The sequence below is a fragment of the Aythya ferina genome (genome assembly GCF_964211825.1).
Source record: "Aythya ferina genome assembly, chromosome: 3".
NCBI lineage: Eukaryota > Metazoa > Chordata > Aves > Anseriformes > Anatidae > Aythya > Aythya ferina.
Genome location: NC_140298.1, coordinates 54,667,239 through 54,684,148, shown reverse-complemented (window position 1 = coordinate 54,684,148; position 16,910 = coordinate 54,667,239). Strand labels below are relative to the sequence as shown.

Here is a 16,910-nt window from a genome sequence, read left to right as displayed (position 1 = left end):
CAGCAGCTGACATAACCTATCGTTATGTGCAAGAAACATGTTAATTCTCATAATTAACACCATTTTGGGGTCAATGCAGGTGAAGAGATTTAATACACCTTTTAAGATTACTCACAATATTTTCTTCATCTTCTACCCACCCTTATTTTATTCCCTCTCACAATAGCTAGTCGGCATAACTTCCTCCTTATGCCTCAAATGCTATGCTGTCACCAGTAGTTATAAAGGGAACAAAACAACCTGAAAGGAAAATTTCCATATGGGAAATTTTTCTTAGCAGGGTATGTTTTATTTTATGGAATCTAGGAAAGTAGCTTGAGACATTTAGAGGTAGACCCAAAATATTCTGCTGAAGGTTTGAAGTTTTTATGATCCCAAGGGTAAAAAAAATGCGTAAAGCCCCATGCACATTAGTCTACATGATATTTACTATCTGTATTAAACAAGTACTCAGAAACCTCAGAAAGGATTGAATTCTGTTATGCTGGGCACACTTCAAACATATGATAAAAGGTGACTTCTGTCTCTAGAGTTTAAGCTTAAAATCTGACAGGATTATTAGAACATTATAATAGTCCTGTCTCTGGAATGCTGATTTGTGGCCTTGATCAAACCACTTAGCCTTTTAGTTGCTTGAAAAAAAATTACTTCTGCACTTGAAAGTATGAAAAGTCAATAGAGCCACCCCCACATGCAGAGGAATTTTGTAGCTCTGAAACCTTAGCAGTGAATGTAACATCCTCTTCTTGAGGAGCCTTGTTCTCCTTCATGCTCTGTTGTATCTTCTGGCTGAGCTCCTTGCATATGATTTTTTTAGTCCATTTAAATCAAAATGAGACATGTTAAAAATACCCCCAACCCTAATATTTACGCTACCTAGCTTCTGTGGACTGATTCAGATTTGGGAGGAAGCACAAGGTGATTTCAGTTAGCAGATCTGACTGGACAGGAAACGATCAGATGGTACAGATGACAGCCAGAGTATAACAGAGTAAGATGCAAACCATTCAAGTTAGTCTATCTGTAGCTCAAGAGACCATGAATAACCATATATTTCTAGATTTTGAGCTACATGCTTGGATCTAAAAATTAACGGATGCTGGTTCTTGTCTTTAGACTGATACCCTTAAAAATTTACAGTTGTATAATGTCAACACTTTGAGCCTGCTGGAAGAAAAGTACAAACTGTCCTACTGCTTTTATTAAAGCCAGTCTTTATTAAAAAAATCTCAATAAGGGACAATATTTGGATAGAGGTAAGGAGAAGAGTAGTGGGTGTAGAAGGAAGAACTGGAAACTTACGGAGTAATTTGGTTTGAGAAGCAGATGCTCACCTAGAATAACCAGTCATGGAAATGACAACTGTGAAAGAAAGGCTTAAATCTGATGAGAAAGGAAAGAATGTGATGGGGAGATGTAGACCATGGATCAAGACAAATGACTGCAGCAGCTGGGCTGTGAATAGAAGAGGAGTACTTCCAGAGGTCCTTGATGGAAAACAAACTTGCAGTGCCAGAGCTCTAGATAAGTCTCTGGGCATACATAAACATTTAGAATAGTAGAAGAAAAGATGGAGTCCTTTAGTATCTGGATATTGAGGAGAGTAAGAACACCATTAAAAAATCTTGCTTTGTAAGAAAGGCTTCTCAAAAATATATCTTATCAGAGTTGTTAGCTACATATTCTTCACCTCCATGTTTTTCAGCGTCTGCCATATAACCCATTTTTCTTCACTGTCCAGAGAAGATCTGACTTCTGCAGCAGTTCAACATGGTTTGGAAGAGCCCTCTGAGGACATAAACCAAAAGTGTCTCCTATAAACGTCAGCATAGTATATATCTGTAGGGACCTGCCATCCTTCACACACACAGCAGATGTTTATCTAATTCAACATATTTATTAATCTGAAGTGTACGGTGTCCAAGAAAACACTGGACATCCCCACTTTAATCTGTTCTCTCAACCTTCCCTGAAAGTCCATCCAAAAGAGACCCTGAGTGTTTGTGATTTGTCAAGGATTCGATAAATGGCAGGAAAGAATAGCTTTGGGCACATGTCCCCTTCCTCCCTCACTGTCTCAAACTTTGTGATCTCATTTAGCTTTGTATTGTCATGTCAGCTTCTTCTGTACTCGCTAGGGTTCAACATGTATCTTGTGATGGCTCTGCAGAAAGTATTCTTGTAACCTTGAGCACTTTCCACTCTTTCCTCATGCTGATTGCTGTTTCCATGGAAGTCTGTGATGTGTTTTATTCAAAGTATAATTTGTCGTATGTTTGCTTAGAACAGAGGACAGGAAAAATAAATTCTTCAAGGCAGAGTTAAGGAAAATAAATTTAAAAATCAACAACTCCCCCTCTAAACTTTTATTCCCCCCTCCCCTACCAAATCCCCAATTAATACCAGTTCTGTTTAGGACAGAAGTGTTCAATGACAACACAGAGGAAGACATGTCAGGTCACAAACACAAAACATAAAATATCTCCACTCTTGTTAATTATGACCCAGTCTTACCAAAAAACAGATGGAACTGCTTTCAAAGCGCTGTGTGTGTGCTTATGTGTGTGTGCATATGTATGTCTGTCTTACGAATGGCTAATTCAAATCAAACTTGGGATTCTAGTCAAGACAACAGCTTCACTGCCTGAACCAGCTTGTTTCTGTACTCTTATCATTACCAAAAAGACAGAAGACTGCAATCAAGTTTCATTCAGCTCCAAAGAAAAAGAATATATCCCACACTTTCCAGTAACAGCCCGCTATGCAGTACTTGCCTATATGACAAACATATGGAGAGGCACATACTTTGGGCCTGGATCTCCTTGAAATTTCCCTGCTAACTATAGCATCTGCAGCTTGAGTAATGCAGTGAAAAAAAACACCAACAAATCAACCTCTCCCTTTTCCCCTTCTCCTTGTTACGGGACAATAGGGTAAGACTTTATTTAATATGATATAACTTAACATAATAGGCAGAGAACCATCTGCTTGTATGAAGATGTGCAATGCCAGCTGTAGGGGCTCAGGAGTGCCTCTGCACTTCACACTAGCTATAGTAGATTATCCAAAATGCAGTGGTGCCTTCACCCATATCCTCAGCTCAGCCATGACCCAGAGTGTTTTATGTATTTCAGGAGCGTATCTCTGGTCTTTCAGTGACTCTTTCACAAGGTCTTGTTGTATAGTTCATTACTATGAAGTGTCAGGAATTCAGAGAGAGGAACATGCGAGAACAGAAGTAGGTGCTTCCAGACTGTAACAGCAGTGCTGTTAATTGGGACACTTGCAAAATAGTGTCATATGTGTCATTGCTTCTGACTATACCCCAGAAACACCTCTAGAAAAATACAAAATGCTAATCTGATTTTCTTTTTCCTAGCTTACAGTTGTTTTACAGGAGGCTGCCTCTCTTGCCCTTCAGAATGGATATTGTTTGGAAGTATTTAGAGACAAATACTATTTTCCAGGACCACTGACACTGGGACACAGGCATCAAGGAAAAAATAAAACAAAGCAATCCCAGATGCAATGGAATGAACAGCTAAAAGGCAGGAAGGTAACATATTTGCTTTTGTGCCTTGCCCCAACTGGGTGGCATTCTAATAGGTTTCTTATTCTGCTTTCTTCTGCTAAGAGACTGGAAGACATATGTCACTTTTCCACCTTAACTGTGCATTTTCTAGTTTGTTTGGATTTATGTCATAACCTTAATGGGATTTAAATGGAATTTTTATATGTGAATAATACTCTGCATTAATGCAAGAACTTTAGGTTGCTGTGCTACCAGCCTGATTTGCATAAAGGTTTTTTAAATATGAAAGAAGAATAGCCAGGCTATTGTAGATGGCAAAGTGAAAAAAGACACTAGCATAACAGTAAGAGGAAGAGACAACCCTTCCCCCTAAGTGTTGGCTTGCCAAAGGGTTAATTCTCCGATTCTTAAGTACAACTGGGTGTGAGAGGAAAACCTGGAGGTCATGCCAGTCATGAATATTTAGTTGCTGGAGGGTCAAGGCAGGATTAAATGGTGCAGCAGCCAGGTCAATGTCATGGGTTTATATTTTCTCATAAAACATTTTCTGTTCTGGTGTACTCTCTGTGATCTGTAAATGTGTAGCTCACATAGCATTTACACACACACATACACGCTGGTGTGGATAAGTGTCTGTTTCATGTAAGTATGTGTCATATCACAGATTTTTAGAAATTATCCACAAATAGTAATGCCAATAAGTAATGCCATTGTCTTACACTGAAAACTGTGCTATTATGCAATTACATATGATTTAAACTTGGTATACATTGCATTGTCTGTTCAAGACACTGTCCAAGCCCTGGTTTACCCTAGAATATGCCAAGTAGGAGCAGGAGGATATTTACCTCTTTTCATTGTTATTATTTTCAGAAGGGAAAGGGGGACAGAGAGTTCTGAAGATCTGTCCTGACAATTTTTGTGGCAGATCTGTGTATAGTACTGCAGCTCTTCTGGCTCTTGGTTCTTTGCCTTAAACAAAACATCATCCTTTTGGTTTTCCAAGCCTGAATTGTGTGAGAGCAGCTCTGAGTTACTGATGGTAGTGCAGCCAGTGAACTTTCCTGCTGGCATGTTTTTCATTCTTAGTATACCATTATTATTTTAAAATGAATTATGTATATAACACATTTAGTGTACAGACTACTCTGCATGTGAATAATAAAGCACAGTCTCTGTTCTGAGGAGCTGACAGGCTAAGGGCTTGATCCAGTAAACACTTATTCCTGGGTGATTTGCTTAGCCTGCTATCATGAGTAATCTGTTGATCTGGCCCCAAACTAATTAGATAACTTGACAAATAAGAACAATAGGACATGCTGGGTAGTGAAGGAAGAAAAGGATGAGACACAACAGTACATAAAGATTTAGGAAGAAAGAGGATAAACACAAGCTGGTTTGGATTTGGTTCACTTTTTAGTGGCAGTGTCTGCATGGAAATGCAGGGAAGGTTGGAGCTCAGGCCCTGGAATCAAGTGTTTTGGTTGTCATCCAGGTCTTACATCTCACTGTGCATTCAGCAGGTCTGCATGGCAGGTAATGGCTTTGGGCTGACCTGACTTGTTTTCTGTCTCTGCAGTCAGTGCCTGAGGAGTCTTCTCAATCATCTTTTAAAAGTGGCTGAGATTGAATATACACACACAGCATTTTCAAACTGTCCTGCTGTCCTGTTTGCAAGCTATTAGTTGAATTTCCAGGATGGTCCTAAGCTCAAGGAGGAGGCTTACACTTGCAAATAAGTTATCTCCCTGCCCACGGGGAACAAAAGTGAAACATCCAGATGCACATATGACCACCATGTGAAAAAAAAAATATCAGGAAATGACACTACTTTGGAGTTGAGTCCTGGCTCATTTTATCTGCTACAGAAGCAGAAAGGAGAGTGCCAGGGCACCGACCTTGTTTTCTCACCCAGGATTCCTGCAGGACAAGGGCCCAAGCACTGAACTTGAGCTCTGAGACTTCATGTGTAGGTACAACAGAGCTTACAGCACTTCGTTGGGGTTGGGGGTTGGCTAAGTACTGCTTGAGGATGGTTAGTTTGTGTTGGACACTAACATTTTGTTTGTGCTTGAAGATCTTGTTTGTATTGCTGTAAGTGATGCTCATACTTGCAGAGGCCACTGCTGACCTTGTTTGCATGGGTTCTGCATTTGAAGGCTACAATAGGGTATGGAGAGGTGACCAAGAGCACATTATCATTGGAGATGAGGTGGAAGAATGGAGAGACCTGTAACTGGCTTAGGAAGTCTTTGACTGATGGACTTTTTAACATACTGCCTATTGGTACCCTTGAAGCAGTTTTCTGGTACGTGGCTCTGTTTGCATTTTTCACAAGTTCTGGCCTAAAGGGTCTTGAATAGAGAAGTCCAGTTAAAACCATGGACAAAATATATCCCTAAAACAATTATCCAAAGTGCTTATTTCACCAACTAGTCCTGTTTTCAGTGTGGGAAGGGTCACAGATGGGTCAGGAATAGTAAAATGGTGTTTATTCAACTGACCACTGTGCTGGAGAAAGGGTGAATCTATTTCACTGACTTGGTCCCAGGAGGAAAACTCTTCTTGAATGCAGACACATCAAGTCTATTCTTACTCTAATGGAGAAAAAGTGGGAAAACAAAACAAAGTGTGGAAAAATATCAGTGTTAAACAAAATAAATTCTTGATCATAAAAATCTCAACAGAATGTTTGTTTGCTATCTTAATTTTTGTTCTGTCTCGTGTCTAGTACCTGTAAGAAAGAATTTCTTCATGCTCTCATATAAAATGAAGGAAAAGCAACCCACTGCAAGTGTCCTTTTTCTTTCATTTTTAGAAAGGGAAATATATATGTATATCTCTCAAAATCTGTAGGGATAAAATTTTAATTATGTCTTAGTTGCTTGCTGTGATTTTGAAATCAGCGCTTTAGTCTGAATAAGCACTTGGTAGTTTATAAAGTGACATGAAGAATATTTCTATTTCACATGTTAAAATCTCATTTTTATAAATGGCAATAACAGAGTTGGCACTGGATTAACAGAGGTGACCTGAAATTGGTATCAAGAAAGTGATTTTTTAAAAAGAACTGAATTAATGAAATGAAGAAAAAAAAAAAAAGGATAAAGACATGTGAATAAGCTAAAACCCATTTAAGCAGTAGAATTTTGTGAATGCTAAGATGTTGGACTCTGTAAAAATATTGGTTTCCATCAAAATAGACTAATACAGAAATAGTAGTTTAGAAACAGTTCATATGAATAGAACAGTCCTAAGAACAACAGTCTTCACTCTGTGATGAAAATGACAGGTGAAAGTGGAGGTCAACACAAAAGTGCCAGGGAGTTTTTGGGCCACAGCAGAGAGATAGAAAGCAGGGACAGCACTGAGGAGAGACAGCAATATTGCTAATGGGTGGCAGTTAGACGCATAAAATGGGGCCCAACACAAGCTTTTGTGTAGGAAATTGGTTCAGAGAACCTCAGAGGAACTTACTTTGTGGTAGGCAAATTTTTGATGGCAGAGTCTGCCTTTAAGAATGTTCTTGCTTTGCAACATCCCTACTGGGGCTGACATGGTCTGTTGCTTAGACTGTTAGTCTTTGTGTTTCTGGCATATCATGTGTTTGCCTGGTTCCACAGTGAATCCAAATGCTGCTGAATACCTCCACTTCCACTGTCAAATCTTCAATTAATTAGCAGATTTTCTTTGAATGAGAATTTTCACAGGTAATTTTTAAAGGATCCTTCTGGGTGTGTGAACAGGCCACTTACATTGCCTGCCTTGCAGATACCCTCCTCAGAGAGACAAAGAAAGGAATAACTGTATTCTGAAAGATTTCTTTACCCTGAGAGATGGTACTTCCATGTCAAGAATCAGGGATTTTTTTTTATTATTTTTTTTTTCCTGTGAGTTCCAGTCCTTGACATAACTATGAATGTACTTTAAAGACAGAAATAATCTCTGTGACTGTGGAGCCTGAAAACCAGAGTCTCTAGAAACTATATGAAGAACCACTGCCCAGAAAGGATGGGCTGTACCATGCACTTCAAGTCCTGTTCCAGCTCCCAATAACAGCTGGAGAAGTGCAGAGGCTTCATGTACATTTACGTAGACATTTGCTTTGCCTATGATTCTTGATCTGACTAACTGGCATTTGGCACATCTCTGTTAGTTTTCATATTATACAAGTTGACTCAGACAGACTGGGAAATGCCAAAGATCAAAGGCTATGAGGCTTGTTTATGACCAGAAAGCTTTTAGAATTTAGCTTCCTGATGAGTAATACTGATCTGAAGAATCAATTGTACTGATCACTTTAGGGGAAAATATCTAATTGCTGCCACACAACTCCCTCTTGGCTGGGATGGAGTATTTCTTGACAAAGCTGAGGGAGAACACAGGAGGGGCAGCAAGATATTAACAATATAAAAACATTTTGAAGATAATTTTTTGCTAGTCATGGTAAGTACTGTAATACTTTTCTCAGATCTCTGTAACTCTTTAGTAACACAAATAAATTCAGTTTCAAATCAGTCTCTACTAGGTGGAAAACAGTTTTCTTGTAATGTCCTGTCTGACCTCCAGCTTATTCACATAAACAGATTTTTATTTTGCATCTGCTGTTTTGAGCTTTAGGTTTCAGTCAGCCGTTTACCTAATGAGTGCCTATGAGCAATGTAGCACAACATTCATGGTCGTCTGATAAGGGTGACAGAATGGCACATGCATATCCATCCGACCACCTTGTACCATGGAATTGGTGACAATGTGAATATCCAAGGTGTTCTTTTATTAAGATACTTTTGTTAATCTATCTTTATTGAGTTGTGTATTGCAATAACAATAACAGCTTTTTTATGAACAGGTTTGGAGAAGATATGATAGCAAAAACCAGCAAACAAAACAAACAAAAAACCAAACAATAGAAATGGAAAAGAGAGCTGTGGGATTCCAGAATCACTTGACTGCTGGAGTAGAAATATAGAGTTGGCTCATCCACTAGTGCAGAGTGACTTTAGTCAAGCAATGATAATTTGTGCCAGCTGAGGATTTCTTAATTCCTGGTAGCCCTTAATTTTGTTATTGTACATTTACATATTTGGCTTTTGTGTATTTACTGAAACATATGTATGGGAGGCAAAGAAGAATAAAAATTACTTGATAACAGCCATGGGAAGGTGCATCACAGAGAGTCACAGTTTACTGCTCTGCTTGTTTTTCTCACAGCATTCTTTTGCAAGGATGCTTTGCCTCCTTGCCGATTTCTCTGGTTGAACTGTAGGTTTATAATGTCTATTTTATGGCTGATTAAGAGCTGGCAACAGGAAGTTTTGTGTGCTTGTGAAGTCTGAATGAGTCTTGAGGCTTGGTGCAAAATTATAACAACCATTAAGAAGAAGAATCATAATATATGACCTAGTTCATAGGTCAACCAAAAAATAAGATTTACTTTTTCATCACTCACTCTAGCTGCTGTTAGAAATGTCTTGTGGTGGGAAAAAAAACCACCTTACTGTTGACCAGTGGGTTATGGCCAGATTTCTTTCCCATTTGGTATTTCAGTGCTGTACAAAATGTCAGAGTCATTGTCTACTAGTGTACATTGACTTCTGCTTCATCTCCTCTTTGTGTTTCTGGCTTTAAATGTTCCCCCATTTAATACATTGGCCAAACTGTGAACATGTAATGGATTTTTGGATAATTTTACATTATGATCTTAGAAATGCATATATTGAGAATATAAAGGCAAACATAAAAGGAAGAGCATTTTGACACTGAGAAATGGAGAAAAAGTGCTTCTGGGGTATATTTAATAGATTGATTTGAGAATAGATTGCTTTAGCATAGGATTTCCTACCTAATGACTCTGAATTTTTACTGAAACAAATGGGAAAACTTCTTTCTTTGGGATAGGAAATATAGTGGCGTATAAAGAAGAACTTTAATTATGGATACAATTCAGGCCTCGGTAGATGCATATATAGGAAATGAAATATGCTGAAGGTTAGTCTGTTCAGCCCTTCAGACCACGTCAGGTTCACTCAAGTTCTTTTGCCTCTCAAGGAAACTTTGAGCCAAACAATACACACTGACATATATCATTATGGTAATGGCTTTGATTCAAAATTAAATGATTTCAGTGGTTTACAAACAATTTAAATTCTGATATTTTGCTTATCTGACAAAAAGTAAAGAAAAAAAAAAAGCAATTCTTGCCTTTGTGGTTTTGTGAAGCTCAAAATGAGAAAAAAAAAATCCTTAAAACTTCTCTGAGTTTGCAGAAAGTTTTGTGCAGCTTTGGCTAAAACCTCACAGTTCATAGAAAGATAAAATTAAATCATGAATGTTCTGGTCAGGGCATTTTTGTGAACCTGACCAGTAAGAATTATTATTTTCTCTTTCATCACTGAAATAACAACTAGATAGATAGTGAAAGTAGTTGATTTTATGCTTGAATTCTTGTAGTACAGTATCAAAAAGTTCTTATATGGCTGACCAAAATTAAGCAAGGAATATATCATTTTTTCAACTTCCTAGAAGTCAGATATGCGATTTCTTACAATCATGTCAGGTAATGTTACAGAAAGCTGAGCTTTTGTGACTGTTCCAGACCTGTTTGATGTTACTGGGCAACCTGCCAAAGTCTCTTTTCTGTGTGCCAGGATGGTAATTATTGACACTTCTTAGGGAAAGGATTTCAAGGAACTCACATCGATATTTTTTCCACAGTCAAAAACTGGAAACGCCACTAGAGCAAAGGGATCCTGAAATCCCTGTGGATTATATTCCTGGACCAAGGAAGGCAACAGGACACTAAGAAAGTTAACCTCAGGCAGACAAAATGACAGCAGCATGCAGATGCCTGGAGTGGAATTCAGAGAGAACTACTTGACAAAAATACATCTGGTGAGGAGGAGTGGTAGTGGGTGTGAAAACTTTGAGTATGTAATGTGTTGTCTTTTAGGATGGAAGGTGTACTACTGATCAAAATGAATGCTCAGGAAGGAGCTGAGGGGTGTGGGTCTGCATCTCAGGAATCAGTCACAGCTGGGGGGATGTAGCACCGTGCACCGTGAAGCTGTAGTCATCACTGTGCTGTCCAAGTTTTGTACCACATCTGTCTATTTGTGGCATTTGACTACTTATCTTGGATTTTCCTTACAGTCTCAGGAGCCAAATTAGCTTGGTTTTAGGATGCGATTTTTAGTGTGAAGGAGGGATGTTTCATGGAGTGAGCAGATTTTAGACCTGGCTGTGAAATTTCAGATCATTATGATCCCTTTCAAATATGAATTTTAGAACTGGCACCAGCTGTTATGGTGGGCTCCTCTCCTGCATACATGTATGTTTCACTACTGAGACCGACACAGGGGAGTGTGAAGTTTATGTTGATTGCTGTTACGAGCTCATACTTGGCCTGCCATGAGTTGCAGTGATCATGACTTCTTTCCTGCACTGTTATTTGAATGCTTTAGATACTTTCATGTGGTTATCACATCCTGTCCCTTGCTCACTGCTTTGCCAAGCTCCATGTGCTTAACAAGATGCTTAACTATTGTTAATCTTTCCTCACGTATTCCAAAGTGTGTCACTTGCATGTCTAGCAAATAATTCCTTAAAAAGTAGAAGTTACAAAATTGAGATTCCTACTGATTTTTGTTTTGCATTTGGATTGGCTGGTTTCTATTAAAAATTGAACTCCTATTCCAGCCTCTTTCTTGGTTAGGACTTCAAGATCTCTCTCAACTTGCCTGCCAAGTTCCTAAGACATTTATGCAATTTTCAGATTTTTTCGGAGTTACTCAGTATGTTTAAAAGTTACTGGTGTAGGGAAACAGACTGACAGACAGACAGGCAGGAGGCTGAAGACAGTGAGCTGTGTAAGTCTCATTTCTTTAAGAAACCCATAAAAAGTTACAAAGAAAAATTTATATAGTAAGTGTTAAGTAGTTAGATTTATAGGAGAGCTGTTACATTCTCTGTCCTCATGCAAAACATTGTAAGTTTTGCCATAGGTTCAACCTTGCAGTGCCAACCTGAGTAGCCCCACAGAATTTCTACCATTTCAAGACAGTTTCGCTCAAAACTCAGACCAGCGAATGAGAAAAACTTGATTTAAATAATTTATGACTCCAAGTTTTAAGACAAGCTGAAGCCCAGAAAGTGCACCTTAACCTGTGTCGGCTTGGGAGCAAGCTCCCATGCAGCTCAGCTACCTGTGCAGCATGACAAGGAAGGTGAGCCAGGGGCGAGGACCCTGCCAGAACCCCAAGCCAAGCTATCCCTGTGCCTCAGCCTGTGTCTGCTTCTTCTTCCTGTGTCAGCTGCTCCGGTTGTGTGCTTTCGGCAGGGGTGTTTGTATTAGCAGCATGGGATACTTGAGTCTTTACTGCTTTATGAGCTAGAAGGTCAGCTACACTTGAGCTTCAATCTACCATCCCCTGCCCTCCATTAAGTTAGCTGCCTGGAGCTTAAAGCACAGTTTAATCTCTGATAGAAACTTATGGGAGTCTGCTCAGGGGCAACACTCAAGCTATACCTCAAACTAACTCAACAATCCCCACGAGACAGCGGGGTTTTCTTAAGGAAGAGACCAGATGCCAAGAATGTGTCTATGCGGCCCAGAATAGCACTTCATAGTACCATAGTAGGAGGCTGGAAAATTCATAGGACCAGCCAAGGGATGTCTGTGATGGGAGGAAACTGGAATACTGAAAGGGACCATATTTGAATGTAATGAATGAGCGTGTAGTAATCATACTTATTGCTATTAATTGCAATATATCACTGTAGTTCAAAAGCTTCTCTTACCAGATCCATGGAAGCCTTACAAAAGTAGACAAGAGGGAGAGAAAGGTGGTGATGCTGTCACTCCAAAGATGATGCCCAAGGGCACAAAACCCTTTGATGGCTGTAATGTATGTCTAGATTGGGACTGAGTCCGGAGATCAGTTTGACTGGCTGCTTGGCTTGCTTCTGGTCCAGGCTGAAGAGGAGGCAGTGACATACTCAGTGAGGAGGCAGCACGGAAGGGCTCCTTCAACCACCCCTCATCTGTTAGTTGACACCCCCCACTCCCTTTTGTTCAGTTTGACATCTAAGGGGGCTGGCTTAGGTCCCTGGTGATGGTCTAACCAACCTGTTTGACTTTGCACTTAAATGAAGGAAGGGTTAACATCAAGTCTGTTAAAACAGAGAAATTATTTCAGAAGATTTCTGAACTATTTCTGCTTTCTGCTCAGCTCTTCACTTTTATTGGGCCACTTGCTTTTGCTGTGGTGGGGCCTCAGCGTCTTGCTGCTTTCCTGGGGGCTCCTGGGGTTGCAGCCTTGGATAAAAGGTGCCGACTCCCAGCAGGCGGAGTTTTGTTGTGGTGTGCAGGGAGTTACTGTGCAAGCTCAGACCACGTTCCTGGCCAAGGTGGCACAGGTCAGGTCTCGCTCTATCTGATGCTCCCCGCTCATCCCTCCTTCTGGTGTTTCCTTTCTCTTTTAATATGCACAGTCTGGTTTTCCAAACACAGAGTAGCAAAATATTTCTGCTCTTAACCCCTTTTTGGAGTCCTGATTTTGCACTGAGTTTAGTGGCTACATGAACAGAGGCCTCAATATTTCATTTATTTTGAAACTTTATGTTTGTATACTATCACCAACCACAGTAAAATCTGCAGTGCGGTTACATGTTGTGCTTTACATTGCCATGCTCTTCTCATTAAAGTAATTAAAATTGCTTGTGCATTAAACAAACAAACAACTAAAAGGTGCTAATCAGCTATATTTCAAAAAAGTTGAAAGAAAAATGATGCTGTCTAAATGGTTTGGAATAGTCAAACCTATTCTATTATATGTCTGTAACAGCAGGATATAACAAAGGTAAAGATTTAAGGCAATTTTGACACCTTAAAGTAGAACTGTTAGCACTGCATAGACTTTCAAATCCAAAGAGGATTCAGCCTGCTCACTTACTGCTTTCCACATCTTCAAAGGACCGTGGCTCTTTTTTAATCTTTCCTTTTTGCTGTGAAGCCATAGGAAGTTATTGACTTTACAGGCAGTTTTAGTACACAATCAAGCAAGAAAAAAATGCTGGTGTACTCTGAGGCTCCGAGTTCAAGTTCTCATCTCTTTGTGTCACTCCCCTCTCTGTGCTGAGGCAGAATTTTAAAGTGAAGAACAAATGGTGAGCTGTTATACAAGGTTTTGTTTTTTGACCCCCTGGCTGAGCCAAAATTCTCTGAAGATTTTCTGGGAGGTTTTTGCTACCCAGCAGTTCTTCCAAATGTAATTGGAATATGCTTTCCACAATGATATTGCTTAATTATAATTAGATATAGTTTGGACTCTGGGTCCGAGCGGAACAGTTCCAACATAGCTCTTCTTGGAAGAGCTCTGCAGAAAGCAGTGGCTGGAGGGCTTCCAGGGAGTGCGAGTTTGCTCAATGGTCAGTGTTTGGACAGAGTGCTGCCTGCTTTGCTTTCTGGTTAAGTGTAAGAGCTTAAATCTCCCTTTACTTAATGGCAGAAGGTGCTGTGAGAACTGATGCTTGAGTCACCAACCAGCTTGGCAAAGCTGGAAGATGAGCTGAGGCCATGTGTTTGCACAGGTTTTCACTGAGCCGTGGACGTACATACTTCACCGTAGTTTCTTTGGTGTGAAGAGCTGACCATCATAAAGAGACAGAAGATAAATAGGAACAGAAAGCTGAGAAGCCAGGAAGGGAACTGTTGGGGCAGAAGTCCCAAGAGAATGCTCCTAGAAGCCCTTCTGCCCATTGCAGGCCTTGGGCTGAGGCTGGAGAAGTTGACTTCCACCAAGCGATCTCCAGTATGTAGAGAGAAGGAGGATTTTTCGTCCATCCCTCACAATTCCCTGTGTGAAACAAGCTGTCACTGATGTATTTTCCTCAGAAATCCTGAGCAAACAATTTGGAATAATGTCCAAAGAATGTTTTACATTACAAAATAATGTAAAATAAGTGTGATGAGGAGACTGGAAACCAAGCTACATAAAGATCAGAAATTCATTTTTGCATCCTGATCCTGACTGTGTTTCTGCAATATATCAGATCATCTTGCTGGTGTCCTGCAGATCCTAGCGTGCATTGAACTAACTTTCCTCTCAAGACATAGTCTTATTTTCTTCAACTCTGTGAGATGTGACAAGATACCCAGGAGGAGGAGTTCAGCTGAACATTTTGTTTTCCTACTCTTGTATTTGTTTGCATTTGTTCTTAGCTCCTGAACAGTTCCTCCTGGAAAGACTTACAAGCATTGGAACAAAATTCCTAAATGAATGGAACTGTTGCCTTGTAAGAGAAGCTTTTGGTCAAGTCTAAATAACAAGACATAAAGATATATTAACTTAATTTAAAGCCATAACAAGGTCCTAAAATATAGCAATGGTAACAGTTTTGTTGCATTTTGGGACTTCTAACCTGAAACCTTTGGAAGAAACTTGATGGGCTAGGATCTCTTATAAAATGTATGTAGTGAGAAGCTTAAGAATGAAAATGTTTTAAAGCCTCTCATTATTTAGAAAGGCTTGAACTATAGCTTTAAATTATTCATGAACTATGTGCTGGATAACTGAGAAGTAAAGGTATTACCTTATCTATGTCTTATTCAACATTTGTCTTCTCTGTTTAGAGGTAAGGACAAACAATACTAATTACATTTCCAAATGGTTCTAAATTTGGAAAACTTTATGTGTATGCCAGCTTAATATGAATGAAGGACTGAAAGCCTGTCTAAACATGTTCAGGGGATAAAAGTGTTAGTATATACCTGAGAAAATGCATTAGTAAATGTAGGAGAAAAATCATGATGAAATCAAATAATTTCTTTTCTCCCAGTGGAAGGCACTTGGAAAACAAATTACTTGTAGAGTTTGCTGCAGTAGCTCAACTTCTATGGTCTCTGTAAAAATGGAGAAAGACCTAACCACATAAAAAGAAGATAGAATTATTTTTCTGCTATCCCCACTGCAATGGTGAACTTTTAAAAACTTTTAAACAAATTTATACACAGCTGAACTGGACAAGAGGACTTGCTGTTCTCTTGAGGACCTTTGTAATCTTATCACCTGGGATTTGGTGACATGCCATGAGAAACTCAGAGGAAAGAGCTCAGCTAGACCTTTTGTTTTCTCTCTTTTGTAATTTTTCACCTATTAAATGTGTGAGCTTCAAAGGAATGAATTCATAAGGGGGATTTGAATGAGAACAGAACAGTGCTCAGCCTTATAAGGTTAAAGAGATTTCATTTAGTGAGCTGCAAATTAAACAGTTTATCATATGAGATGGTAATCAAAAATATCATGCTAAATGTCACCAGGATGCATGCAACCTCTGTATGAAGAGGGTGGAGAGCTGTTTAGCTGTGCTATTGCCACCATGCTCTTTGACAGGGAGCACATGTGTAAAAGTATTGAGCACTGCTAGACAGAGGTGACACTACAACCTCTTTTCCCCCACAGAAAATAATTATTTGTTAACTTGCATTGTCATAGTTTTCTTGTAACCTGGGCAATGATTTCATCCAGCTTACTGATCCTCTGCGTCATATCTTCTGGTATCTGGGATTTCTGGAATCCAATTGTCCAAAAAATTAAATCGCTTTTACCCCTTCATTGGAGGCAGCAGAAGCTGGAAGTCTAATACAATATGCTCATGTTTGGATTTCTGGTAATTCAATTTAGGATGTCAAAATTTTATCGGCCTTTGCCATCCTGTGAATAAAGGACATCCTGTGAATAAAGGACCATCTGTGTGCATCTTCCCCTTTATCTGCTAGCCTTGCATCCATGTTCCTAATGCTCTTCCCACCTGCATCTAAGCCATCATCCTCCTGCATGACCCACTCCAGAGTTTATTGCTAGAATTCCAGTTTGTGTCTTTAACTGTTCAGAGAGAGACCTGGGGAGAATTAATTTAGTTCAGCTGAGGCGTTAGCAACCTCCTCTCTGACAGCCATTACACCGTCATGACCTGTCCTGCGTGTCTAACACTGATCTATTCATAGTATTCATATCAGCATGCTGGGCAGGTTTTTATGCTAAATCATCTTTCTTCACTGGTCCCTACTTATACTGCAGCAAATAAAAAGGCTTAGAGTAGTGCAACGGGCAAATGGGTCACTTTATGTCCTACCTTCTCACTGTAATTTTCTGAGTGAATTAAATGGATGGACTAGCAAAGCTGGCCCTGAGACAGACACATGCTGTGGGGAAGCTATCCCACAGAGGGAATCTTATTCTGCCAAATTGTTTGGTGTTTTGTGATATTGACTAAGTGAGGTCAATGAAATAACTTCCACCAGCGACTATAAGCAATGCTTGAACATAAGGCGCCAGAGGTAAAAGATTGCCTAAGCCAGCAGTCAGCCGGACGGCAGCCT

At 39.6% G+C, this 16,910-nt stretch overlaps 1 long non-coding RNA gene across 1 annotated transcript; it reads left to right on the top strand.

Moving 5' to 3' along the window:
- Positions 1–10,194: 10,194 nt before the first annotated feature.
- On the top strand, positions 10,195–15,125 carry LOC311433564. The gene is made up of 2 exons (XR_014690823.1): positions 10,195–10,423; positions 14,120–15,125. It is a non-coding gene; the product is annotated as an uncharacterized lncRNA (long non-coding RNA).
- The last annotated feature ends 1,785 nt before the right edge of the window (positions 15,126–16,910 follow it).